This window comes from Neofelis nebulosa, chromosome 15 (genome assembly GCF_028018385.1).
Source record: "Neofelis nebulosa isolate mNeoNeb1 chromosome 15, mNeoNeb1.pri, whole genome shotgun sequence".
NCBI classification, from domain to species: domain Eukaryota; kingdom Metazoa; phylum Chordata; class Mammalia; order Carnivora; family Felidae; genus Neofelis; species Neofelis nebulosa.
The window spans coordinates 10,584,697-10,611,435 of NC_080796.1; the positions used below are offsets into that span (position 1 = coordinate 10,584,697).

Consider the following 26,739-nt stretch of genomic DNA (forward strand, 5'->3'; position numbering starts at 1 on the left):
TAGACATTGAGGCCTTTACTAATTCAGAGACCTCTTTCATCTCCTGAGGGGAGAAGGACACTGTCTGAGCTCTATTAACTTCCATTTGGTTGATTGTAAGATAGGATTTCAGGTCAGACTGCCTGGCCTTGACTTGAATACTGGCTCCACTGGCTGTACCGTATTGAACAACTTTCTGCATTCCTCTAAAATTCCAATTCACTTATCTTTTTTTTTTTTTTTTTTTTTTTAGTAAGGATTAAATAAGATTCCTCTGTGTAAAGCACTTAATGAGTCCAACACATAGGAAGCACTCAGTAAATGGCAGGTGATGTTTTTCATTCCACAGATATGTATTGGATACCAACCATGTTCCAGGCGCTGTTCTTGGACATAAGGTGAACAAAACAGGCAAAGGTTCCTCCCCTCATGGAGCTTATATTCTAGTAACAAGGCAGCAACAACCGTAATAAATAAAGTAAATTATGTAGCATGGTAGAAATTGATCAGATCTGTGGGACGAAATTGAGCATCATTATAGGGGTTAAGGAGTGAAGGATTCTGGAATAGATTGTAGTTTTATTTTTTTGTATGTTTATTTTGAGAGAGAGAGAGAGAGAAAATGTGCATGTGCGTGTGAGTGGGGGAGGGGCAGAGAGAGAGAGGGAAACAGGACCTGAAGCGGGCTCTGTGCCAACAGCACAGAGCCTGATGTGGGGCTCGAACTCACGAACTGTGATATCACGACCTGAGCTGAAGTCAGATGTTTAACCAGCTGAGCCACCCAGATGCCCCTAGATTGTAGTTTTAAATAGCGAGTCACCTTAGGTCTCCCTGAAATGACATTTGAGCAAAGAGTTGAAGGTATTTGATTATTAATATTATTAATACTACCGAATAGGGTTTTGCTTTGTGTCTACATTTCTGCCCTTGCCATGTATAGTGCAACTTGGTAATAATAAAAAAATCAGTACTTAATACTAATACTAATAAGATGTAACGCTCATTTGGGGTGCTTGGGTGGCTCAGGTGGCTAAGTGTTTGACTTTGGCTCAGCTCATGATCTCTCTGTGAGTTCGAGCCCCGCATTGCGCTCTGTGCTGACAGCTCAGAGCCTGGAGCCTGCTTCGGATTCTGTGTCTCCCTTGCTCTCTGACCCTCCCCGCTTGTTCTCTGTCTGTCTCACTTTCTCAAAAAATAAACATTAAAAAAAATGTAACCCTGATCTTAGAAATTACAGTACACTGTATATACATCCACTTTAGCTACCTCTTGCCTCCCGACTCGTGTCTCTCCTGTGTCTCTGGCCAATGCAGTGAGTTTACGGATTACACTAGTTAGAAATTAGTTCTTTAGGGGTGCCTGGGTGGCTCAGTCGGTTAAGCGTCCGACTTCGGCTCAGGTCATGATCTCACGGTTCATGAGTTCGAGCCCCGCGTCAGGCTCTAGTGCTGACAGCTCGGAGCCTGGAGCCTGCTTCACATTCTGTGTCTCCCTCTCTCTCTCTGCCCCTTCCCTGCTCATGCTGTGTCTCTCTCTGTCTCAGAAATAAATAAACGTTAAAAAAATTAAAAAAAAAAATTAGTTCTTTAAAAACAAAATAAAGCAGAAAATAGAGAACCGTTCTACAGCTCGAGGATTTCCCAACTGTCTTTTGTCAAATGCTTTCCGACAGAGAATCATTGGCCTGCAACAGCAGTGTTTCTGGACATACTTGGGCTCATGTAAGCTGCGGATGTTGACAGAGGAGCTCATGCCTTTTCTGCAGGTGAGAGGCGGCCGGCCTCTGATGCAGACTGGCTGCACCTGAACGAGCAGGAAAGCTACTGTTCAGTTCCTGGTGCTGCGCTAATCTGTTAGCATTTCCCTCTGCTGGTTGGGACCAGGCCACGTTTTCTCTTTCAGTGCTTGCATCACCGTTTGATAGTTTTGCCCTTTGCCTTTCTCTATGGGAATATCAGAATGCACTGTAGCTTTCCTCTGATGTAGCTACCGTCGTAGTTACCAACCCTAGGAGATAGTTTCCCCCCTTTACACCATATTTTAGAATGTCCGCCTTTAGTTCTGAAAGGAAATCTGTAGATTATATAAATATATACATAATTTTGAACTTAAAAGAATGCTGAAATTGCAATGTAAATAAAAAATAAAGATAACTTTGAACTTATTTGTGCAAATCCTTGCTAATGACTGTTCTAGGAAACGTAATGAAGTAATCGGATGTTTGAACCTACTTACAATGAGGAAGTTTGGGTTAAAGGAAATAAGACAACGTTCAACTAAGTATTGGCAAAAGTTCTTTATATTTGAAACTTTGAAATAAAGTCTAACTAAGTAGACACCAGCACACAGGATCACCTTGAATGTAACATCTACATCTACTGTGTAATCTCCATCCCTATTACGTAAACGTAACATCTGTACATTGATACAGGTGTGTTATATTAGTAACTTAAACACCAGGAGTTGGTGACATGTTTTTCCACAACGGTGAACGAGCCTTGGTATAGTTCCAAACAAAACAAAGTATAATCCTTCTTCCATTTACATTCAAGGAAGTTGTAGTTTGGAAATTCAATATATATTAAAATGTACAGGCAGTACTTTGTGTCTATAAGTAAAGAGGAGTTGGGTTCTAAATTTAGATAATTATAAACATGGATTTTTCATCTATGGGAGAGCTTGTTGGGACATTTGAAAGACTTGCAGGATGCAGAATAATTCTTTATTTCCCAAGACTGTTCTCTCCGGCGTGCCTGGCTCCAGCCTGACCAATGCCGTTGTGATAACTAACAACTCCCAAAATTGCCTTTAGGAACAGTCACACTCCCACTGAGAACTGCTGATCGAAAACCGTCCTGGGGGACCTGTGTCCTCCCTAAGCTGCAGGCCCCCAGTATCAAGTGTCACATGCTTTTCTGGGCTGAGCCAGCCCCAGGTACCAGTCCCTACCTTTCAGATCACAGAACTGTTTTTTGTTGTTTTCTTTTCTCTGGTCATCTAAGTTTCAGACCACATACTGGTATTTGTCTATTGTTAGGGGTCCCCGTCACCACTTCTTAATATTTATTTATTTTTGAGAGAGAGGACAGAGCATGAGCAGCGGAGGGGCAGAGAGAGAGGGAGACACAGAATCCAAAGCAGGCTCCAGGCTCTGAGCTGTCAGCACAGAGCCCGACGCGGGGCTTGAACCCAGGAACCATGAGATCATGACCTGAATGGAAGTTGGATGCTTAATTGACTGAGCCACCCAGGTGCCCCTCAGCATTTTTCAGTATTATGCAATTTCTTTAATTACCTTCAGATAATTTTAGACTCTGATTCAGTTATGTATCCTTTTTTTTTAAAAAAAAACCATACATGTAGTTACGGACTCTCATTGCAGAAAGAAGTTTTCTAAAAGTCACCTTGGCGAACTTCACATTTAACAGATAAGGAAACCGAAACCTGGAGAAGTTGGTGACTTGCCCCAAATCAGTAGCCAGTTTGTAACAGTACTAAGACCAGAATAGAGGTTAAATACCTTAGAAAGAGATTGTTTTTTCACTTACTGAAACTGAGTGCTGCTTTCATCATGATAGTAGAGGAATTTATCACTAATTCAACAAATATTTCTTGACTGTTATGCACAAGGTGTGGTATTAAGCAGTGAGGTATATACAAATAAAAAATTTATTCTGAAAAGGATTTTGAGCAGAGAGATTGAAAAATAAAGAAGATGTAACGTATTTATAGATGAACACAGTGACCGAGGACAGTGACAGGGATGGCGATGACCTGATAGGTGTGAGGCACTGATAGGAAGAAAAGCTGATGGGACCAGATGGAGAATTAGCTCCAACCTTTGGTGCTGGAGGTGTATGGCTGTGACAGTTCCTATATAACATCCTACATCTCAGGAGAAAACAAACTGGGAACATTTGCTAGCCATGCATTTTTAAAGAGTTTTGTTGTTGTTTTTTTTTTAAAGTCACCTCTGCACCCAACATACGGCTCGAAGTCACGACCCTGAGACCAAGAGTCATATGCTCCACTGACTGAACCAGTCAAGCGCCCCAAGACAGCATGCATTTTTGTGTGTTGGTTTTATTAGGTCTTTGGACTTAATATCCTACCTGTATAAAACAATGAAAGCATGGAAGACAATCCCAATGGCCTCAGTTTGACTAGGAACAAAAACAGAAAGAAGCCAACCAAGAACTCCCGCCATTAGCAAATGCGTTAAGTTTACAACACAGGATGGCGCATACAGTTGATTTTCTTCCCCTGGGCCCTCAGATGCCTGCACCATAAGGTTCTCTTTACTCCTGGATTGCTTTGAACATACTCAGCTCCAGTTATCATCTGACAGTTGTTCTGACCCTTTAAAATTCTGGATTTCGGTGGTTTTGAACTCTAAGGTTGACTGAAGCTATTCAGTGTTTGGTGAGTGAACAGGGTAGAAAAGGAGGAGAATTCACTGTAAAGGACAGAATCTTATCTCCCCTTTAATCTTTCTCTTTAACAGTACTTCACTGAATATTAAAGATATAATGTTCCCTGAAAATCAAAATAAAAGACAAAAAAAAAAGTGTGTTTTCTCATGTCAGAAACTTCTGTGAATAAATTCCATGGTCTGTAGGTTTAAATTATGCCTCTTTTGGGAACCACAGGATTTGCCTGAAGTTGGTCATTGCTATGCTTTGCATTGTGTTTTTTATTTTTATTTATTTTTTTAATTAAAAAAATGTTTGTTTATTTTTGAGAGAGAAACAGAGCATGAGTGGGGGAGGGGCAGAGAGTGAGGGAGACACAGAATCTGAAGCAGGCTCCAGGCTCTGAGCTGTCAGCACAGAGCCCAACGCAGGGCTCAAACTCAGGAACCATGAGATCATGACTTGAGCCAAAGTCAGACACTTCATTGACTGAGCCACCCAGGCGCCCTGTGTTTTTTATTTTTTATTTTTTAAAGTTTATTTATTTATTTTGGGAGAAAGAGAGGGTAAGGGGCAGAGAGATGGAGAGAGAGACAGATTCCTAAGCAGGCTCCATGCTGCCAGCACAGAGCCTGATGCAGGGCTTGAACTCATGAATCCTGAGCTCCTGACCTGAGCCGAGATCAAGAGTCAGACATTTAACTGACTGAGCCACCCAGGCACCCCTGCATTGTGTTTTCTAGTACAGATATGGAAATAGTCCTGGACAGTGGGGGTACATTTGCCTGGTTTCCTTTTAGGGCATCAGCTGGGTTTGGCCTACTCACCACCCGTGCTGCCATCTTGCATTTGGTTACTGAGCTGCAGCCATGTCATGAATGTGGGCTGACCGGAATAACCACCCAGAGTTCAATGAACATATTCAGCCACAAGTTAACTGACATGCCCTTTTGTTAAGTATGTGATTGTTTTCTTTGATGAGTTGGTACATTTTTAAAAATTACTTGGCAACTGGAGATACTTCATTAACGTTTAATAGGATTAATGTTGAGTGAATTATTTTTGAAATACATGACAGGTGTTTGGAGCATTAGCAATTTGTCTTTTAGCAGCGAGTAGTAGTTTTCAAAATTCTTAGTACCACCATGTGTGAATACACTTCCATAAGGATGTATAGATGTACGTAGTTAAAACTAGTATATATTCTTGATACTGTGTCTACTTGACTCAGTAAAAAGTTAGAAATTCCCTTTTTTCATTCTTTCTTTCTATAGGATCAGTCCTTCCTTCTCAGGCATTCTACAGAGTATGTTCATTTTTGAAATCTGAGAAAATAAAAGGGGATTTTCCCTTGAAAATGGAAATATTTTTGAATATCACAATAGCTCCCTGGAGGTGATGTAGGTTACTATAAAAGAGGATACAGGTATGTGTGTGCTGGGGTTTTATTCTGGACATGGAAAATTCTAATTAGCTCATGATATTTTGTTTGATTAGAAATCTCTTGGTAAAACTCTTTGTTGTGTTGTGATACTACTGTCATGGGTGATATACTCCCAGATGCTGTCATTAACACTGTGTTTTTTTTATCCCAGAATGAAATTACTGATTACTCATTTTAGGGCTGGTTCCCAGAACAGTACATTCTTCCTACTTACTACAGCAGTCATTTTTTGTGGTTACTGTGCTATAGGGCAAGTCTTTATTCTTCATTAAAAGATTCTGGCGTTAGCTGCTACTAATTTTAGGACAGGAAAGAAAAATAGTCAACATTGTTACTTGTCTGGGAACAAACTGAAAATTAAATATCTAGGCCAAAGAATATATCTAGACCAAAAGTATCTCAAATTAGCCCCTATTTATTCTAACAGGCATATTTTAAAGAATTTTGTGCTCTTTCATTTTTAAAAGATTATGATTAAAATGACCACTAATTAGGAAAGCGGTGTCCTTGACAAAATGGGTGGGGTTTCAAAACTCACCTTAATGCTGGAAAGTAAAGTAAAACAAACACAAGGGAAGAACCTCAGTTAGCCATGGTCTGACCCTTATCTGTAACATCAAGAATAATATCCAAGTGGTTCTTTGTTGCTACACATTTACTAGGTGGGTTTTTTAAATACTCATAGAAGAAGAAATACCATGTATTAGTATTATGCTGTAGTAAAAGATTATTTTTGTCTTGAGTATTTCAAAATATTTAGAGACTAGTCCATAAAACAGGCTATATAAGATCGTAGATCCAGTCCGATGCTCTGTCTTAGAAGGTATATTCATACTTTCTGACTAGTATTAGACACAGCCTTCTCAAAACAAGGACCACATCTTATTCATCGGTGTCCCCAATGTAGCAATGAACATCATTCAGTCATGTGTGGTCCACGCTGGGTATTTATCGAGCAGCTGTTGTGAGTCAGGTGCAGTGTTGGGATACCAGCTTGGATGATAATGTGGTCCCTGTCCATCTGGCCCTCACAGTCTAGCAGAGAAGCACATGTCTGGATAGCTAGTCCCAGCGCATGATTCAGTGGTAGGTACAGAGTGTTCTGGAGTCACACAGGAGGGAGAGGTTGGGTTAAGGGTAATGATTTCACAGAACAAATCACATTCAAAGCTGGCTGGCCTGTGACCCATTATCTGTAAATCAAAATATTGGCCATCCCATCAAGGTCATGAGCAAGGCACTGTATCAAATGCTAAGAAAATAGAGACGAACATGACATACTTCCTTCTCTCAAGCACAGGGATTTGTGGAGGACAGACACAGGTACAGATGATTAAAATCTGGCAAGTAGAGCTGGGAATGGGATGCTGGTGGAGAGTGAGAAGAGAGCACAGGAGACCCTCACTTGGGCTGGGAGAGGGAGGGTCAGCAAAGACCACACAGGAATGACCCTTGAGTTTAGGATGGTGGGGCCAGGAATTTAGTAAGCCCCGAGTGGGTGGGTTGGGTCTGGTTTCAGGCAGAGGAACCTTATCTGTGAACGTTTAGGGCACGATCGGGAACATTTAGGGCACGTACTAAGAAAGGTGATACAGTAAGGTGACAGGAGATGAAGCTGGAAAGGCACAGGGTTGGGAACATCTGATAGATGTAGAGAATTGGTAGAGAATTGCTGAAAACTAGTGCACTATTAGGACTAATATTTGATTGCAAGAAACAGAGCCCAGACTACAGTGGTGAACACACAGGAGTTTATGCCATCCTGTGAAGAAGCCTGGAGATGAGGATTCCGGGGCTAGACTAGCAGCTTTAAAAAGTCCTCAGGGGTTCTGGCTCGGTCTGTCTTCTGGCTGTGCAGTGCCTCGCTTTCACCTTTAAGGTCCTCATGGTTGAAAGAGGCTATGGAACATCACCCATTATTCCTGCCTTGAGGAAGAAGGCAGAAAGGTGGAAAAGCCAAAGAAGGTACATGTCTTATGTCTTTTAAGTGAGCTTCTCTTAAGTTTCACACAATAGTTCTATTTAACATGCAAAGACACACACACACGCGCGCGCGCACGCGCACACACACACACACACACAAAGTTTATTTATTTTGAGAGAGAGAGAGAGAGAGAAAGGGTGAGAGAGAGAGCACATGCATGCACATGAGGGAGAGGGGGAGAGAGGGAGAAAGAGAATCCCAGCCAGGCTCCACACTCAGTGCAGAGCCCCACGCAGGGCTCAGTCCCATGACAGCAAGATCACGACCTGAGCCGATATCAAGAGTCTGATGCTCAACCAGCTGAGCCACCCAGGCGCCCTATCACACACACACACACACACACACACACACACACACACAGACACACACACACACACACACACACATTTAAAGGCAAAAGTCTCTTATTAAGGAAGGGAGAGTGGGTGTCTGAAAGTAAATGGTGTACTCTCTCACCAGGTGGAGTGCCTTCAGATTTTAATTTGTAATGGTCTCCCCGGGAGGGGATGGAGTGAAGGATTTGTTAGGACAGACATGAAGAGCAGAAACAGGCACTCCACAGTTTTTGTTCTTTATTGATGGTTCCCATCGCTGACATTCCAGAGTGGGCAGAAGTGAGAGTTCTAGCCTCGTTGGTTTGGTCATTGGCTGAAGATGTGCCATATTCTGCGTAGACCTATGCGTGTAACTCCCCGTGGGATTTAGTGCAGCTGTAGTAGGCTGTCTCCGTGAGTCTTCAGGGTATTTGAGGTGAAGGGTGGAATTGAGTTGTATTTCCTGTGGTTGTATGTTTTGTTGGATCCTATAAGAAAAATCTCATAGGCTGCTTTGAAAATTTCTTTAAAGTTTATTTAAGTAATCTCTACACTCAGCATGGGGCTTGAACTCACGACCCCTAGATCAAGAGTCACATTCTCCTCCGACTGAGCCAGCCAGGCTGTCCCTCGTAGGTCTTTGAATTTTTTCCCTTTGAATGGCCTTCAGGATAGCACTTATGAGGTCTCCCGCTTCTTTTATTTTGAATTTTTGTCAAACATTTGACTTTTGGGAAAAATAAACCAGAAGGCACAGTTGTGTTCAGCTCCTTTTTGTCCCTTAAATTTATTCTCTATTGTATATTGAAAATAATTATTTGTAAAATTTTATGGTGCTTTGGTTCTTATATACGTGGTTACTGATAATATACAGGCATTTTTAGAACCACTTATTTTTCTTGTAGTCCCATTCTTTTACAAGTTCAGTGTCAGCATTGACAGTTACTGTTATTTGCCTCCCAGGAATGTATGAGTTTGTGGTGATAGTGAGGTGCATATCATGACATTTTTTTTTTTAAACGTTTATTTATTTTTGAGACAGAAAGAGATAGAGCATGAACAGGGGAGGAGCAGAGAGAGAGGGAGACACAGAATCTGAAACAGGCTCCGGGCTCTGAGCTGTCAGCACAGAGCCCGATGCGGGGCTTGAACTCGCGGACTGCGAGATCATGACCTGAGCCGAAGTCGGACGCTTAACCGACTGAGCCACCCAGGCGCCCCTATCATGACATTTTTTTAACTATCAGTTTATATGTGCCTCACAGAAAGGAATCCTGTCATAAGGAGAATATGTATTTGACTTGTGATGAGGAATATTGTTCCTAGGAATAAAGGAACCCAGTTTTTAAAGTAGTGATATTTTTACTGTAAGTGTGAGATTGCTGGCTGCAGGCAGCACAAAATGGATTCCTAAGTTGCTTCCTACTTGAGCCCAGTAAGTGTGGGGGCGGGGGGACCTCCCCTTGTCATCCCCGGGTTTGTAAAACCTGACGTGTAGAGCAGATTCCAGGATGCACGTGAAATGATTTCTGTTGCAAAATGAAAAGCTTCTTTAAAAATAATCAAGTCTCCATGCCAGTCTGGATTTTGCCTTGTGTTAGCTTGGCTTTGAGGTATTTTTGACATCTGGAGAACACGCTTCCTGTGTCTTGTTTATGCAGAAGGGGGCAGCAGAGAAACCACTCAGAAAGAGCCGATGTCCAGGGCTGCTGCTTCCTTCCAATAGAAGTGATTGTGCACTCCGTACGAAAAGGAAATGAAAGCTGAAATTAATATTTTTAAATTTATTTAAACCTAAAAATTACTAGAAAAAAGTTAAAATAACATGATCTGGATTTCTGCTTGTTAGTTTTGGCTTAGTTATACAAGATGTTGCAAAATGGATATAACGTTTGTGGGTTTTGTTGTTCTTCTAAGATCTGAAAAGCGAACGTGGAGTGGATTATTTAATGGAGTTCAGCTTTCGATGTGGCTTGTTTTCCAGAAGATACCCTGTTGTTTATAGAACAGCAGATGTTGCAGTGGGTTTTTGCGGTTTCTTGTCATATGTTTATCCATCAGAGTTAGAGTTTCTAAGGAAAACCATTCCACTTCGTAAAACAAAGGGAACTTAATGCCTTCCAACTAAATTTTTGTTTTGGAGTTAATGGTCTCATTTTTTTGTTGTTTTATTTTTAAAATACCGCCTTTGTAAACTTTTTTTCCTATTTGTTGAGAGGAATGAAATCTAAGGAAGTCGATTGGTTTCATGCTCTTGACCTTTGAGCATGTGTTACCTAATTAATTGAAGCAATACTGTTTTTCTGTAAAGGATGGTTTAAATCCTGTTGATGGGCCTGGCTAACTGATTTTATTTACTTGTGTGAAAGCTATTCTGTTTCTCATTAATGTTCAATATTTCTTTCTCTGTGATTCAGGATAGTAGATTAGCATAACTAAGGGCTTCTCTGTGAAACCCAATCTGGTATTTCCATATATTCTGTGTTTAAGGTAAAGATCAATGTGTAGTGCTTAACGGGTCACTAATGCGTCTTTTCACCGCTTTACAAGTGAAAAGAAGAATCTTGAAGTCACAAGGTGTCTTTCTCTGCAACCAAACCAATGAGGATAAAGCTACATTTCTGTTCTAAATCCATCATGTGTGTTGTTTTATATTGCGGTAAATTTAACCTATTGATTTCTTTGTTACAGTCTTATTTTATAAGGGAAGCTGTGAAATAAATGGCCTCAATGTGATTTACAAAGTGAGAAGTGTTGGTTGTACTCTGATGGTAGGGATGGATAGCATGGCCTAGGTTTAGCAGAACGTGTGTGTGTGTGTGTGTGTGTGTGTGTGTCTGTCTGTCTGTCTCACGGTGCTCTACACACAGGCCTGTGGTTCATTCTGACTCAGGGCACTTAGTGGCTCATGTTTTCCATCTCCTCTTGACCCTGGCCCTTTCCATTCTCTCCCTTTGTGGGAGGTGTTGGTCGGTAAGTGCTAATTGTACAGAACTGCGGGTTTGCTCTCATCTAGAAACAGTTACCTTTGCTGTCATCTGTGAGCCCAGACCACATCCCTGTCTACACTGTGGGACCACTGTCTAGAGAGAGTGTGCTGAAATGTACTGCTCTTTCCCTGCAGGTGTATTTGCTCTTTGAAGCGGTACCACAGTTCACTGATGCTCTTTCCCTTTAAAAAAAATTAAAAAAAAATTTTTTTTGGTGTGGTTTTTTTTTTGGATGTTTTCCATTGCTGTGTCTTCCACCTCACTGATCTCTTTTTCTGCACCATCTTACCTCCACCATCCAATTCCTTTTCATCTTAGATACTGTGGTTTTCGTCGTTAGAAGTTTGGGTCTTTTTTGTATCTACTTAATTTGGGGGACCTGTGGAATGCAATTATAATCACTGTTAATTGTCCTTGTCTGTTCATTCTAATATCTGTGTCGGTTCTGGGTTTGTTTATAATATAGTGTATTTTCCTGCTCTATTTCTTTTTTTTTTTTTATGTTTATTTATTTATTTTTGAGGGGGAGAGGGGCAGAGAGAGAGGGAGAGATGGAATCCCAAGCAGGCCCCATGCTATCAGTGCAGACAGATCCTGATGTTGGGCTCTATCCCACAAACTGTGAGATCCTGACCTGAGCAGAAATTAAGTCAGACGCCTAACTGACTGAGCCATCTAGGCTCCCCAGTGCTGTTTCTGCCTTATAATATTTGATTGAATGCTAGACATTATTACTTTACTTTCATGGGTGTTGGATAGTTTTGTATTCCCTAAAATTATTAGTGAGCTTTGTTCTGGAACATGGTTAAGTTACTTGGGAAGAGTGTGATTTGAGGGAGTCTTGCTTTCTTAAGATTTGTTAGGCGTCACTAGAGCAGTGTTAGTCTAGGGTGAGCTACTGAGTCAAGACTTCTGTTCAATGTCCTGTGAATCTGGACACTTTCTACTCTGGTGGGTGGGAAGACGCACAATTCTTGGCCTTGTCTGAGTACCTGGCACTGTTACCTCTGATCATTTCACTTGGTTCTGTCCTCAGGCCAGATTAGTGCCCTGCTGTGCAGGTGCTGACCAGTACTCTGTTTAATATGTAAGGGTGACATTGGCAGATTTTTGGAGTTTTGTCTCTGCGTAGTTCTTTCCTTTCTGTTGTTCTGACCTGTGAACTCTGACCTTCCTGGTCTCCCCGTACTCTCAACAGCATCTCCTTAACTTGGGGAATCCACCAGGCTTCACCGGGCCTCCCCCTCCCTGTACTGTGCCGTCTGGAATGTTTCTTAGGTTAGGAAGCGGGAGCAGTCTTTTTGTTCATTTCTCTCGGTGATCACTGCTTTTTGTTTCCTGATGTTCGGTGTCACAAAAGCTGTTTTTTCATATATTTTGTCAGGTTTTTGGTTGTTTCACATGGAAGGGTAACTTCAGGTACTGTTACTCCATCTCGGCTAGTAGCTCAAGTGTCTCCGTCTAACTTCTTAAAGCTGTCCCCTCTCAGAGCCCTTGTGAACTTGGTGCTTGTCCTTCCTTTTGGTGCTGGAGTTCCGTTAGCAGTGGTGTAAGTTCTGGCTGTAGGCCCTGCCATGAAAAGGGACATAGCATCCCCAGGAAATACCACCTCCACGCTGTCTGGGGGCTTCTCATCCCTTTGTGGATTCCTAAACAGGTTTACAGGGGGCATTAGGAGGGTGACCACGTCTATGCCTCTTGATGGTGACTTAGCACAGAGAGGGCAGTTGGAAGAAGAGCAGAATAACGTGGCTGTTTTCTAAGAAAATATGTTTATTGTTCCCCACACCTTCTGAAAAGGTCCAAGGACGAAATTATGAGTGGCCGTACTTTTAAAGTCTCTCTGTCCATCATGACCAGGCAGGTGCCGAAGATGAGGACAGACAAGAAGGCAAAATCCCAGCCCACAGGAAGCTCGCTGTCCTCAGGGGAAAGAAATGTGTCAGTAGAAAACTGTAATGTGATGTGACAGGCTACGGCTTTCCCACTTTGAGACTTTTAGGAGCCACACACGTTCCCTGTCACTCCTTATACTGTTTTTAGCAAAAGAAGAACAATACCATCCTGGTAGTTTTTCGTACTCTGGATTTCTTGGTGAAAACAAAGCTGTCTATTTTATGAACTCTCAACAAATCATCAAAGAGCAAAAAAATATTTTTAAAGTTTTTTTTTTTTTTTTAATTTCTTTTAATGTTTATTTATTTTTGAGAGAGAAAGCACAAACAGAGGAGGGGCAGAGAGAGGGAGACACAGAATCCAAAGCAGGCTCCAGGCCCTGAGCTGTCAGCACAGAGCCCGATGCGGGGCTCGAACTCACGAACCGCGAGATCATGGCCTGAGCCAAAGTCCAACGCTCAACTGACTGAGCCACACAGGCGCCCTGAACAAAAAAATATTTTACACATTTCTTCCTACTGAGACCGAGTTCGTCTCCAAGTGACACTTTTTATTAATGTATCTAGTTCATAGCCACCTAAATAGAATCTGTTGTTTGTTTATATAATTTTTCAGACTGGCGATGGGTTTTATTCTGTTTGACGCATGGAAAGCAGCTTTAAACTCTGATTTTTAAAATATGTATTTTTCTTGGGAGCTGTTTTAGTGGAAAATTGGATGGACTGTTTTTATTAAATTTCTTCTTTTTTTTTTAAAGCAACTGTGAAAAAGTTTGGTCTTCATTAGTATCTTTATTATGCTTTCAGGAGAATTATTTCTGTAAAATTACATTACTGAAGCCCACTATTCTCCCAGGTAGCATTAAATGAAATAGTTTTTGGTATATATTTAAAAAGAACATTACTATACCTGGCTTTTAATTTTCCCGGTTTTGTATTTGGTTACCAAAAGAAACACACAAACAAAACTTCTCAAAATTTGAGTTTTCAAATCACACATAATTCACAGTACAAATCTTTTAGTAGCCTTGTCTTAAGTAGCATGCGGAAGAACAACTGGACCCATTTAGCTCTGTTCCTTTTTTTTTTCTTTTAATTGAAATACAATTAACATACAATGTTATATTAGTTTCAGGTGTGCAATATAATAATTCAACACTTCTAATCCTTACTCACTGTTCATCATGATAAGTATATTCTTAATGTCTTTGATCTATTTCACCCCCCCCCTTTCCCCCTGGCAATCACCAGTTGTTTATTGTCTGTATTTAAGAGTTTGTTGGGTTTTTTTTTTTTGTCTCTGTTTGCATCTTTGTTTATTTATTTTGTTTCCTAAATTCCACATGTGAATGAAATCATATAACATTAGTCTTTCTCTGTCTGACTTACTTCACTTAGCATTATACTTTCTGGTCCATCATGTTGTCTCAGATGGCAAGATCTCACTGTGTGTGTGTGTGTGTGTGTGTGTGTGTGTGTGTGTGTGTGTGCGCGCGCGCGCATGCGCGTGCACACCACATGTTCCTTATCCATTCATCTATGTATGTTCCTTATCCATTCATCTATGGATGGACTCTTGGGTTGCACCTCTTGGGTTGCTTCTGTATATTGGCTGTTGTAAGTAATGCTACAGTAATAATTGGGGTGCATGTAGCTTTTTGAATTAGTGTTTTTGTTTTCTTTGGGTAAATTCCCAATAGTGGAATTATTTGATCCTATGGTAATTCTGTTTTTAATTTTTTGAAGAACCTCCATACTGTTTTCTGTGATGGCTGCACCAATTTGCATTCCCACCAACAGTGCACGAGGGTTCCTTTTTCTCCACATCCTTGCCAATACTTCTTTCTTATCTTTTTGCTTCAAGCCATTTTAGCAGGTGTAAGGTGATATCTAATTGTAGTTTTGATTCGTATTTTCCTGATGATTAGTGATGTTGAGCATCTTTTCATGCATCTGTTTGCCATCTGTAGGCCATCTTTGGAAAGATGTCTATTCAAGTCCTCTGCCTATTTTCAATTGAATTATTTGTGTTTTTGCAATTGAGTTGTTGTGTAATTTCTTTATATTAATTTTTGATATTAACCCCTTATCAGATATCATTTACAAGTATCTTCCCCCATTCAGTAGGTAGCTTTTTCATTCTGTTGATGGTTTCCTTTGCTGTGCAAAAGCTTTTTATTTTGATGTAGTCCCAAAAGTTTATTTTTGCCTTTGTTCCCCTTGCCTGAGGAGACATATCTACATATATGTTTCTGTGGCTGATATCTAAGAAATCACTGCCTGTGGTTTCTTCTAGGAGTTTTATGGTTTTAGGTCTCACATTTTGGTCTTTTTTTTTTTTTTTTTTTTTTTTTTAGTTATTTTTTGAGAGAGAGAGGGAGGGGCAGAGAAAGAGAGAGACAGAGGATCTGAAGAGGGCTCTGCATGGATAGTAGACAACCTGATGCAGGGTTCAAACTCATAGACCATAATGTCATGGCCTGAGCCAAAGTTAGATGCTTAACCAACTGAGTCACCCAGATACCCCTCACATTTAGACTTTCATCCATTTTGAGTTTATTTTTGTGTATGGTGTAGGAAAGTGGTCCAGTTTTATTCTTTTGCATGTAGCTGTCCAGTTCTCCCAGCACTGTTGTTTGAGAGACTGTCTTTTCCCCATTGTCTGTTCTTGCCTCCCTTGTTGTAGATTAACTGACCATATAATCATGTGTTTATTTCTGGTCTCTCTATTCGGTTCTATTGATCTATATGTCTATTTTTGTGCCAGTATGATACTGGCAGCTTCGTAGTGTGTCTTGATATCTGGGATGGTGATAACTCCAGCTTTGTTCTTATTTCTTAAGATGACTTTCATTATTTGGGGCCTTTTGTGGTTCCATACCAATATTAGGATTATTTCATCTTATTATATGAAAAATGCTGTTGGTGTTTTGATAGGGACTGCTTTGAATCTGTAGATTGCTTTGGGTAGTATGGACATTTTGATAATACTTGTTCTTCTAGTCCTTGAGCATGGAATATCTTTTCATTTGTGTCATCTATAATTTTCTTCATTGGTGTTTTATAGTTTTCAGAGTATAGTTCTTTCACCTCCTTGGTTAAGTGTATTCCTAGATATTTTATTCTTTTTGTGCAATTGTAAATGGGATTGTTTTCTTAATTTCTTTTTTTGCTACTTCTTTATTAATGTATAGAAATGCAACAGATATTTGTATGTTAATTTTGTATCCTACAACTTTACTGAATTCATTTATCAGTTTTCATAGTTTTTTGGTGGAGCCTTCCGGCTTTTCTGTATATATGTAGCATCATGTCCTCTGCAAATGGAAGTTTTACTTCTTCCTTACCAATTTGAATGCCTTTCATTTCTGTTTCTTGTCTGATTGCTTTGGCTGGGACTTCCAGTACTATGTTGGATAAAACTAGTGAGAGTGGACATTTTTGTTTTGTTTTCACCTTAGTGGAAAAGCTCTCAGTTTTTCACCATTGAGTATGATGTTAGCTGTGTGTTTTTTCACATATGGTCTTTATTATGTTGAAGTATGTTCCCTCTAAACCTACTTTGTTGAGGGCTTTTATCATAAATGGATATTGTATTTTGTTAAACGCTTTTGCTACATTTATTGAAATGATCATATGGTTTTATTCTTCCTCTTGTTAATCTTGTGTATATTGTTGATTTATATGTGAACACTGAACCACTCTTGCATCCTGGGAATAAATCCCACTTGATTGTGGTGAATGACTTTTTAGATATATTGTTGAATTTGTTTCGGGAATTTTTTTTAATGTTTATTTATTTTTGAGAGAGAGTGAGAGAGAGCATGTGTGCAGGAGGGGCAGAGAGAGAGGGAGACAGAGGATCCCAAGGGGGCTCTGCACTAATAGCAGAGAGCCCGAAGCAGGGCTGGAACTCATGAACTGCGAGATCATCACCTAAGGCAGGGTTGGATGCTCAACTGACTGAGCCCCCAGGTGTCCCTTAACTCTTTTTAAATGTTTGGTATTTCTTATTCTTTTTTTTGGTAGAAATCTATGTGTATTGTTATTGACTTGTCTTAAAGAAAACTCATTATTAAACCAATTAAGGAGTCTTTAGAAAAGAATTGCTTTGGGGTAAGTCAAAGTAATACAATCATTATAGAACCAAAAATATAACCTAGAACTTATTAGAATATTTGGTCACTTTCATATTTCTTCCAAAATTGACGAAGATTGAAATTTTTTCAGAATAGTCAATGGAAACCCTAGAGAAACAGCTTAGATTTTGGCAACAACAAGAAAATGGGAATTGGCTTTTCTTTCTGCCTGATAAATTATCGTATCTTTCCTTTTTAAGTTTTATTTATTTATTTTGAGAGAGAGAGAGAGAGTGGAGGAGGGTCAGAGAGAGAGAGGGAGAGAGAATCCCAAGCAGGCTCCGCACTGACAGTGCAGAGCCCGACAGAGGGCTTGATCTCACAAACCATGAGATTATGACCTGAGCTGAAATCCAGAGTTGGACGCTTAATCAACTGAGCCACCCAGGTGCCCCTATCTTATCTTTTGAAGATATAACTCACGATTGTAAATTTCAGGGTGCTTCTGACATGCAATCCGTTCTTAATCCCAGGGTGACTTAGCAATTAACAGTTTTAAGTTTGCAGAGAGTATGCAGCCTACTCTATCCAGGGTAAACAGGCCTCATTTAAAAAACAATGTTTTGGGAGGTTAAACACCGTGTAATATAAGCAGTATTTGTATAAATTAACTGGTCAATAAGACCTGGTTAATGAACAGTTCCTGAAGATCTGTCATAAGCCGGGTCTCGTACTGGCCTTAAACTGAACATACTTATTGCCCACTGTTCTGTTTACCACATGTGGGAAAGTACCATGGGAAAAAGTACTATCATGGGTCCACTTCAGATAGGTGTATATGACTGTGATAGTGCATAAATTAGCAGAATGCTGAGGGATGCAAAGTGGATGTCCACTGTTTTGGTGAACATCGGGCACTCCTCCTGTCAAGAGTAGCCAGAGGAAAGGTTCATACAATGTAGTCATGTGTGGAGATACGACCACATGAGTAAAACCACTCCTGGTGATAATAGAGGAGCTTATACGGAAGAACGATAGATGTATACCTCGGATAGACTTCTTCTTGAGCACAGATATCCAGAATAGTGTTAGGCAAAACAAAAGATTTTTTAGACTGCCCTGAATTCTGTCACCATAGGAATTTATTGGTGGTATAGCATGGAGAGGGCCTCACTGGCCCTCTGGGTTACCTTTGAGATACTTGGTGCTGAGTCATAACAGGAAGGCATGACACTTAGTAGACTTTGAAGTAAGTGTAACACTGGTAGAACTGGTTACTGTGGGATCCCGTGGAGTATATCAGTGGTAAAAAACACCTGGATTCTCTTAACTAAGAGAAACATAAGTGTGTGAGCTGTCTTCTTTGAGGATGAAATTCTTGCTGAACTGTTCAGGGAGATTATGAAAGCCCAGGCATGTTTCTGTCGTGTGAATACCATGTTTGAATGTCATGCTGTGTTCACTGGGCCTGGGTCAGGGCCTTTGGTAAGGACTAATTGTAATTTCTGTTGTATTTTATATTTGTTTCTCTTTGGAGGGGATTTGGTGATTTATCTTGTGGGCAGCATCCTAATGAAGCCTTCTCCCTGAAATCTATATTTGAAAAATACCTAACATCCTAGTGTCTTCATTTTTACAAGTTAGAACATGGAATTATAGAAGTTTAGAATTAAAAGGGACTTAAAAGGTGATCTAATTGGATTCTTTATAGACAAAAAGACTGAGTCCCCAAGTAGTTAACTGACTTGTCCAGGGTCACACATCTAGCTGGAGACTAAGCCAAGACAGAACCTGACTTGTGATTTCTACACCTGTGGCCCTTGTTACCAGGCATGTAATTTGCAGTTTCCACTCACTTGTTGGCAAGGTCTGCCACTCCTAAGACTTTGTCTACCCTGGGGGAGGTGTATGTTGCTGACTGAGAAATAGCTTGGTTGTGTGGGCCACTGTGGCTGGAGCTGGAGCTTTGACGATATTAACCAGCATCACCATGGCCTGTCTCGACTCCTACTCTTAGCCCCAGGATCTGGCCTTCCAGTAGCTTATGATGGTGGTAACTGGGAGCCTGCAAGGAAGGCCCTCCCTCCTGAGCCCTTGCCAGAGTCTCTGCTTCTTCTCCATGCTCCAAGATGGCAGACAGACATCCTCACAGTAAAGTTGGCCTCTGCTTTCCCCTGAGCAGCCCCTCGTGTCCACCTGCTGCCCCAGGAGGAATTTGTTTTAGTGAAACAAATCAAGCTGGAGACCAGGAGACCTATAATCAGTGGTTTGGTAGTAAGTCAGAACTCGGTCCGAGGCTTCTGTTCTCTTACCCATGACAGCTGGATGTGCAAGGCTGTTGATGAAGCCAGAATTTTTAAGTGCAGGTTAATGACTGTGCCGGAAGCAAGCAAGAAATTAAGGTTTTCTTGACCATACAGAGATTTCAGCTGCAGAGAGAAATTAAAACAAACAAAAAAATCTTCCTGATTATTAGGACACATAGCGTTTATTTTTTTCTAATAAATTCTGGCCTCAAGCCTAAAAATAAGTGTGTCAGATACCGATCTTGTTTTCCCTTGAGCGAAGTCGGACCCTGAATGCATTGCAGGCTACAGAGTGAGTGCTGTGGGGCCGCCCCTTAGCAGGCGGGCACCGCCGAATGGTAAGGAGTCCATTTGTACAAAACCTTTCATTCAAGCTGTTTCCAGGACTATTAACCGTAGTTTTTTATCGGGCCCAGAATAATTTCATCTTTGTAAGATGGTATAGTACCAGCCTAATAGGTAGTAATTTCCTTTGTTAGACTTGTATTTAGAGTGGATGAGTAATTTTCCTAGTTCATCAGATTTTTATCAAATATATTTTTCGTGTCATGCATTGTGCTAGGTTCTGGGGGATGATTGAGACGTGGTCCTTGTCTAGGAAGAGAAAAGGCCAACAAAGTCACAACAGTGTGCTGAGTACAGTTGTATGGCACACGCAGTGTTGTAGCCACACAGGGCCAAGATGCAGACATCTCTGCAGCCAGAGAAGGTATGGGGAAGGCGGTACACCCGAAGAAAGACAAAGAACCGTCTGGGCAAGACCGAGGGGAAAGGGCCTTCGTGAACAGAGACGTCACCTACAAAGCAGTGGGGGCCTGAGAGATCACAGCGTGGCCTCCTCTGATACTAATCCAGTGTGACTGTTGGTCTTTGCTTGGGGGTGGGACGTAAAGCTAGTATTTGCTTTTCTGGTCAGGCTGAGCTGTGCTAAGTAGTTTGAACTTCATCCTCTATCCAACAGGAACTATTGGAGCCTTTTAAATAAGGGAGTGACATCACACTCTTGTTTGTGGAAAATATTGTAGAAGCTGACTAGTAAATACTGAAGGGTGTGGCCGTGGCCCCTGGCAGGGAGAACGCTGATCTGATCAGGAAGCATATAACACAAGGGGTCAGGTAGGTGGTAAGAAGCAGGTCCTGACTGTGTGGTGAGAGTCACTTTGGATGACATTCTAGAGGCACATCAAGAACTCAGTCAAGCACGGAATTTGGAGGGTGGACTTTAGGGACCAGGTGAATGTCGATAGCATTAGCCATGGGAAGGCATCATCTCTGATTGTGAAATTGTAAGTGGGGCTATTTCCTGGGACACCTGTGTTCATAGCTAACCCGGGCCCTAACACACCTCTTGCACTCTGTATAGTAGCTGCCAGTGACTTCCCTGGACTGTAATCCGCTATGGTCGGGCACTAGTTTTACTTCGGTATTCCAGCCGCTGGCACCGTGTGTGGAATGTAGTAGATGCTTGGTGAGCACCTTGGTGTTGGGTGAATGCATCAGGATTTCCTCTGTTGACTTCTTCCTTTGTCCAAAAAGGTGTTTGTTTCTTGTCAGAAATAAGAGCACCCAGCTCTACAGGCCAGTTGTGATTTTCATTGTGAGCAAGTTTTCTCTGGACTTTCCTTTTCCAGAAACTGCCCAGGCTCAGACTTGACTGTTTCATTGGTGACAACTCACTAAAGCTCTTACTGTTTTGAGATTCCGCAATAAAGTGGAGATAGATGTATATATATATTTTTTCTTCTTTAACTTTGGCTGTTTGAACCTATGTGATGTAAATAATTTCTTTCTAGATTTATTTATTTGGGAGTTTTATTTACGTATTTATTTTTATACTCTGTGGTTCTGGTCTTGAGTTAAATACACTTCTAATTGCCACAGGGGTTTCCCATGGCATCCTTACGGCTGGCGGTCTGGTGGCCTTTTGTAAATGGTATTTGGAAGAAAGATTAGTTTGCCAAAGCATTAGCGATCTTTTGTATTGCTACCATCTGCTTTTTGTCTAAAGAGACAGTGTTGGGATTTTATGTATTTAATGGACTTTGTTTGAATTAGCTTATTTTCCCACTATGCAGAATTACTGAGGAAAATGAGCATTTATTTCAGGGGCTGTATCCCTTTCTTGCCTGGTTGGACAAGGGCAGGGAGATCGATCACTTTCTTAGCCATCAAGCACTGATGTTCTGATCTTTTCTGACATTAAATTATAAAACAAATCTCTTTGTGATCTTGCTTAGTTCTGGTGTAAGGCCATGTATAAAAACACCAGTTGACAGTGGGACATGTTGGGTGTACTTTTCAAGTTTGTTTTCTAAAGGAGGAAAAGATAGACGTATCTACATTGCAAAGATCTTTTCATTGATAGGCTATTATGTGGCTAGCTTTTGGGATACTTTCTCTCATATCACACTCACACCACCCCTCCTTGAGCTGTATTTTGTTATCTTTACCGTTGAGAACAGTGTTTCAGAGAGCTGAAGAAGTCCCCAGAACTCGCCCTGCAGTCAGTTGCACGAAAGCCAGGTCTTTGAGTCCAGCAAAGGCTCCCACGCGTGTAGGAGAGATGCCTTTGCCCCGAGACCCACCTGGCTCGAGGGCCTCCGTCTGCTGACATAGCTACTGATAGACTTGACCCCAGTTGGAAGGGGTGACTGTTGTTCTGTGAAAACCAACCGGAGGGGGCCTTTCAGTTCTTTCTTGGTAACCATGGAAATCATAAATGAATTATGGCACCTCAGTGTATCAGGACTTACCATTTTGAGAACTTACTAGTCTTTTGTCTTCTGTGTGATGTAGGGACACATCAGCGCTGATTAACCAACTCAGCTGGCATTCCCTGGGAGCAGTTAGTTTTACTCCCCTTGCTGTTTAAAAATTGTGATAATTGGGAAATGGAGGAGTTCAGAAAACCATTTTGGGAATATCTGTATTAAATCAAAGCACAGGTGATTTCACCTTCAGTGAATTTAATTCCTGGCTTTGGCTTGAGGCCGCAGAAGTCTTAAATGAGATATTTTGTTGCATGCCAATAACCTTGGGGATTTTATCTGCGGCTGTTGTGGTCTTTTGAGGAGGATTCTCCCATTGCAAAGGGTGCCTAAATACAATAAATGACAAGAAGTATCAGGAGTATTTCGAGTGCCTAAACCCATGTGAGGTTTATTAATTTTCCGGACATGGGTTAACATGGTTCCATGAATGGCACAAGGCCTAGGGAGTAGGATTAGGAAGGTTTCCAGGGCCTCTGAACTCATGTCAAGCAAAACTGGTGTGCTAGGCAGCTAAGTCAACTGAACAGGGGAAAGACTTTGAAAGTGCTTTATCTCACTGCATAATGTTTGTAAATTTTATTCAGTTAATTTACAGCTGCAGGGCTCATGAGGCTGAAAATTAAAGTTTTGTCAAGTTTCGATAAGGAGGCAGCCAAACAAGTTTGATTAGCAGTGGATGTTTTGGAAATGAGTTGGCAGTGATGCAGAAAAAGAAGGTGTGAATTTCAGGGGGCAGGGTGGCTCTGCCGTGCCCTTCTGATGAAGCGGGGAGAGCCCGTGATTTCCACCCACCACTTCCGGCATTTCTTCCCTCCTGTGTCTTCTCCGCGCTAACCCTTGACATCAGTAAGCATCTCTCATAGTTAAGTCTCACCGGCCCAGTGTTCTTGGAAAGCCTGTTTTATTAGTGGAAGTCAGTGGGAATCTTTTTCTTTCTACGCCCTGGCAACATGCTCTTTCATCTTTTCAAGATACTGGCTTTTGAAGGTCTTTCTCCCTCTGAAGGCCGAGGTAGCAGACGTCCCTTTACTTGGAGTTCGGGTCTGTCAGTCATTGCTGAAGGGTCACAGAGAGAGGTTCTCACATAATATTAATAGAGAGGAGTTTTCAAAATAACACTTAGCAGTGTTAAATTTTAATTTTTGTATGTGTGAAAGGAATTCTAATTGCTCTAAAACCGCAGCAGGAAAATTTCACACTGCTGAACAGGATTTCGTAGCCTTTTTAAAAAGTCACATTGGAGGCCGTCTCTTGAGGAGGAAGGAGGACACAAGGACTGGGGAAGGACACAAAGGTGGCTTTAGCTCCATATGTAATGTTTATGTCATGGGGAGAAAGGTCTCAAGCAAATATGGAAGGTACATGGAGAGAAATTGGGAGTTTGTTATATCATTCTCCTTGCTTGGATTTTTCAGACTGTCTCTGGTGAAAGACCTTTCGTTTTTCATTTCCAATCTATCACAGACTGACACGTGGTCCTTGTGCCGTGACTGGCCTGCAGCTCTTGCCCCCCATGCCGCTTAGCACATGCATTCCACCAAAACCAACACCAGCCAACACTTTGTTCGGTGAGACAGGCCCCAGCTGGAATGTATGGGTGTCTCGGCCTTGTCAGGTGGTCATAAAAGTTTCTAAATGCTTGTTCTTCATTGTAGGTCTTATCTCATACTGGACCCGCAACAGAATTCCTGGCCGATGGGATACTCTGAGTACCCCTGCTCTGGTCTTTGTATGCCAGAAGAAATCCATAATTGAAGTGTTTAAATCATTTTGGAAATACTTACATTTTGAAAATATTTCACATTAGCTCATTCACCTGTTCTGTGTATTTGCCCCCAAAATGGGTCATTCTTTTATTCCACAAATTGTGTTGATCTTGGAGTTATGGTAGGTGCTCCTAAAAATGCAGAGACGAGGGGCGCCTGGGTGGCGCAGTCGGTTAAGCGTCCGACTTCAGCCAGGTCACGATCTCGCGGTCCGTGAGTTCGAGCCCCGCGTCAGGCTCTGGGCCGATGGCTCGGAGCCTGGAGCCTGTTTCCGATTCTGTGTCTCCCTCTGTCTCTGCCCCTCCCCCGTTCATGCTCTGTCTCTCTCTGTCCCAAAAATAAATAAAAAACGTTGAAAAAAAAATTTTTTTTAAAAAGAAATAAACATTAAAAAAAAATTAAAAAAAAATAAAATAAAATAAAAATGCAGAGACGAATAAGGTATTGTTCCTGCCTTTGAGAGTTTGTTATGTAATGAAGACAACATAATTCAGCAAACTTTTTTTTTTTTTGAGCATTTGATTTGCCTTAAGGCTTTACCTTAAGCCGTGAATATTCAAAGAATAATTCACAGACTTTTCTTTCAAAGAGTTTCCATTTTATAATGGAGATAGATCCAATATCTCACGTACCATACTAGGTATATAAACTAAATGTTATGGAAACCCTGAAAATAGTCATGATTTGTAACTGAGCAGTTTGAAAGTTTTTACTGAGGAGAAGCTTATTTGAACTGGGTCTTCTGGAAGGATGAGTGGGGATTTCAAACTGGCAAAGGAATACAGTCAAAGGGCATCATGAGCAAGATTGGAGAGATGTGGTAGGCCATAGCTTCATAAGAAGTGATCAGTAATCAGCAGATCAGGGTGATTCTAGAATGCACCAAGGAGGGTGAGTTTAGAAAGATAGGATAGGGCAAGATGTTATAGGGCCTTGAATTTCAGGCTAAGAAGTTTAAACTTTTTCTTGTTCCTGTGAGGAGATTTCAAGGCACTATCAGATTTGTGGTTAGGGCTCAGGTAGTATGAAGGGTGGATTAATAAGGGGAGAGGCTACAGAGGGGAAGCTAGTTAAGGAGGCTGTTAAAATAATCCAAGCTGGGGGCGCCTGGGTGGCGCAGTCGGTTAAGCGTCCGACTTCAGCCAGGTCACGATCTCACGGTCCGTGAGTTCGAGCCCCGCGTCAGGCTCTGGGCTGATGGCTCGGAGCCTGGAGCCTGTTTCCGATTCTGTGTCTCCCTCTCTCTCTGCCCCTCCCCCGTTCATGCTCTGTCTCTCTCTGTCCCAAAAAAAAATTAAAAAAAAAAAAAAAAAAAAAATAATCCAAGCTGAAGACCTGGCTCTGAGAATTTACAGCAGGGGATCAATCTAAGGACCATTTGTGGAAGTGGAGTGGAATGCAGGAGGAGAGGGGCTGGGGGAGGGTCGGGGACTCATTAACATGGAAAACTGAGTCACAGAGGGACATGTTTTCCTGTGGATGAAGATACAGAGAATTTTTGCTACAAAGAGGAGAGAGGAAAGAAGTATTGCTTTCAATGGCCTCGATATTCTCAAAATAATTGAAGTTATTTCAGGAATGTGAGAAGTAGCATAAACACTGAAATTGGTGACAATGGAAAAAATATAAAATTGCCTCGGGGAACGTAATGGGGTTTTCTTTATTTTAGTAGCTCAGATCTCTGACTTATTTTCTGGTGTAGATCATTGGCTCTCACTTTCGAACTCCACATATTCAGTCATTCTTCACTATTTATTGAAGGCTTGCCATTCGAGAATTCGAGAAGCATTGGATTATGAGCAAGGAGCTCACAGGCTAAACAGGAGGATGGAGGCATCCATGGAGTATATGGTCTGGGTAGGTAGGCTCACAGGGCGAAGGCGAAGCTCGCTAACATGACTGTGGGGCCACGAAAGACGCTGGAGGAGGTGAGTGTTAGGTGAGTCTCCTGAGTCTCCTGAGGTGAGTCTCAGGAGATGAATACATGGTAAGTGAAGAAAAGAGGGACTTTCCAAGAAGTAGGGAATATGGAGGGTAGGGGGAGAGGTAGGTTGGGGCCAGATTCTTGAGGGCCCAGTGTTGCATGTGAGAATTTGTGGTTGAGCGAGGAGGAACCCAGGAAAGGCTTAAATAGAGGCAGTAAGGGAACAACTTTAGGTTTAGATAGATCGTGCTGGCCATGGTGTGAGAGTGGGCGTAAGTTCTTCCCCAAAAGGACAGAATTAGGGAGCCCGGCTGGGAGACGCTGTGAAGGTTCCAGTGAGAAACAGCTAGGGTCCGAACCAGGTGAGCAATATTGGGCACAGACCAGGGAGTCAGTACTGGAAATGGGGAACAGTGACTCCGATTCAGGTCAGAGGCGAGAGAGTGGGACGTGCGATATGACACAGGTCAAGCTTGAGCTACTTGAATGGTGGGGTCGTCACTCAGATCCTGGGCTGCCACGTCAGGCAGACAGACGAGGACTTCGGCCGCAGACACTGAACCAGGCCCCTGGAGATGTCCAGCCGGTGGGCAGGTGTTCATGGTGCGGAGTACTATGGGGAAGTCAAGGCCAGAGAGGACTGTCTGGTGTCATTAGGTAGGAGGTGATCCTTCAGACTGACCGTGGAGGAGCTGCCAGCTGCCACAGGGGGAACAGAGAGAATTTCAAACAACTTCATCCTGTTCCCTTCTGTAGCTAAGATTTCCCAGTAACCCTGAAAGATGGGAAGCAGGTCTCATTTCAGGGAATTGATCTCAAAAGGCAAAAGAAGCCAGTATACGTGTAACTGGCTGGTGTTTATCTTTGGATCA

General features: G+C 41.7%; 1 protein-coding gene across 3 annotated transcripts in view; it reads left to right on the forward strand.

Moving 5' to 3' along the window:
- SMYD3 (SET and MYND domain containing 3) overlaps positions 1-26,739 on the forward strand; it is a 701,652-nt gene that overhangs the window by 367,404 nt on the left and 307,509 nt on the right. The window lies entirely within an intron of this gene.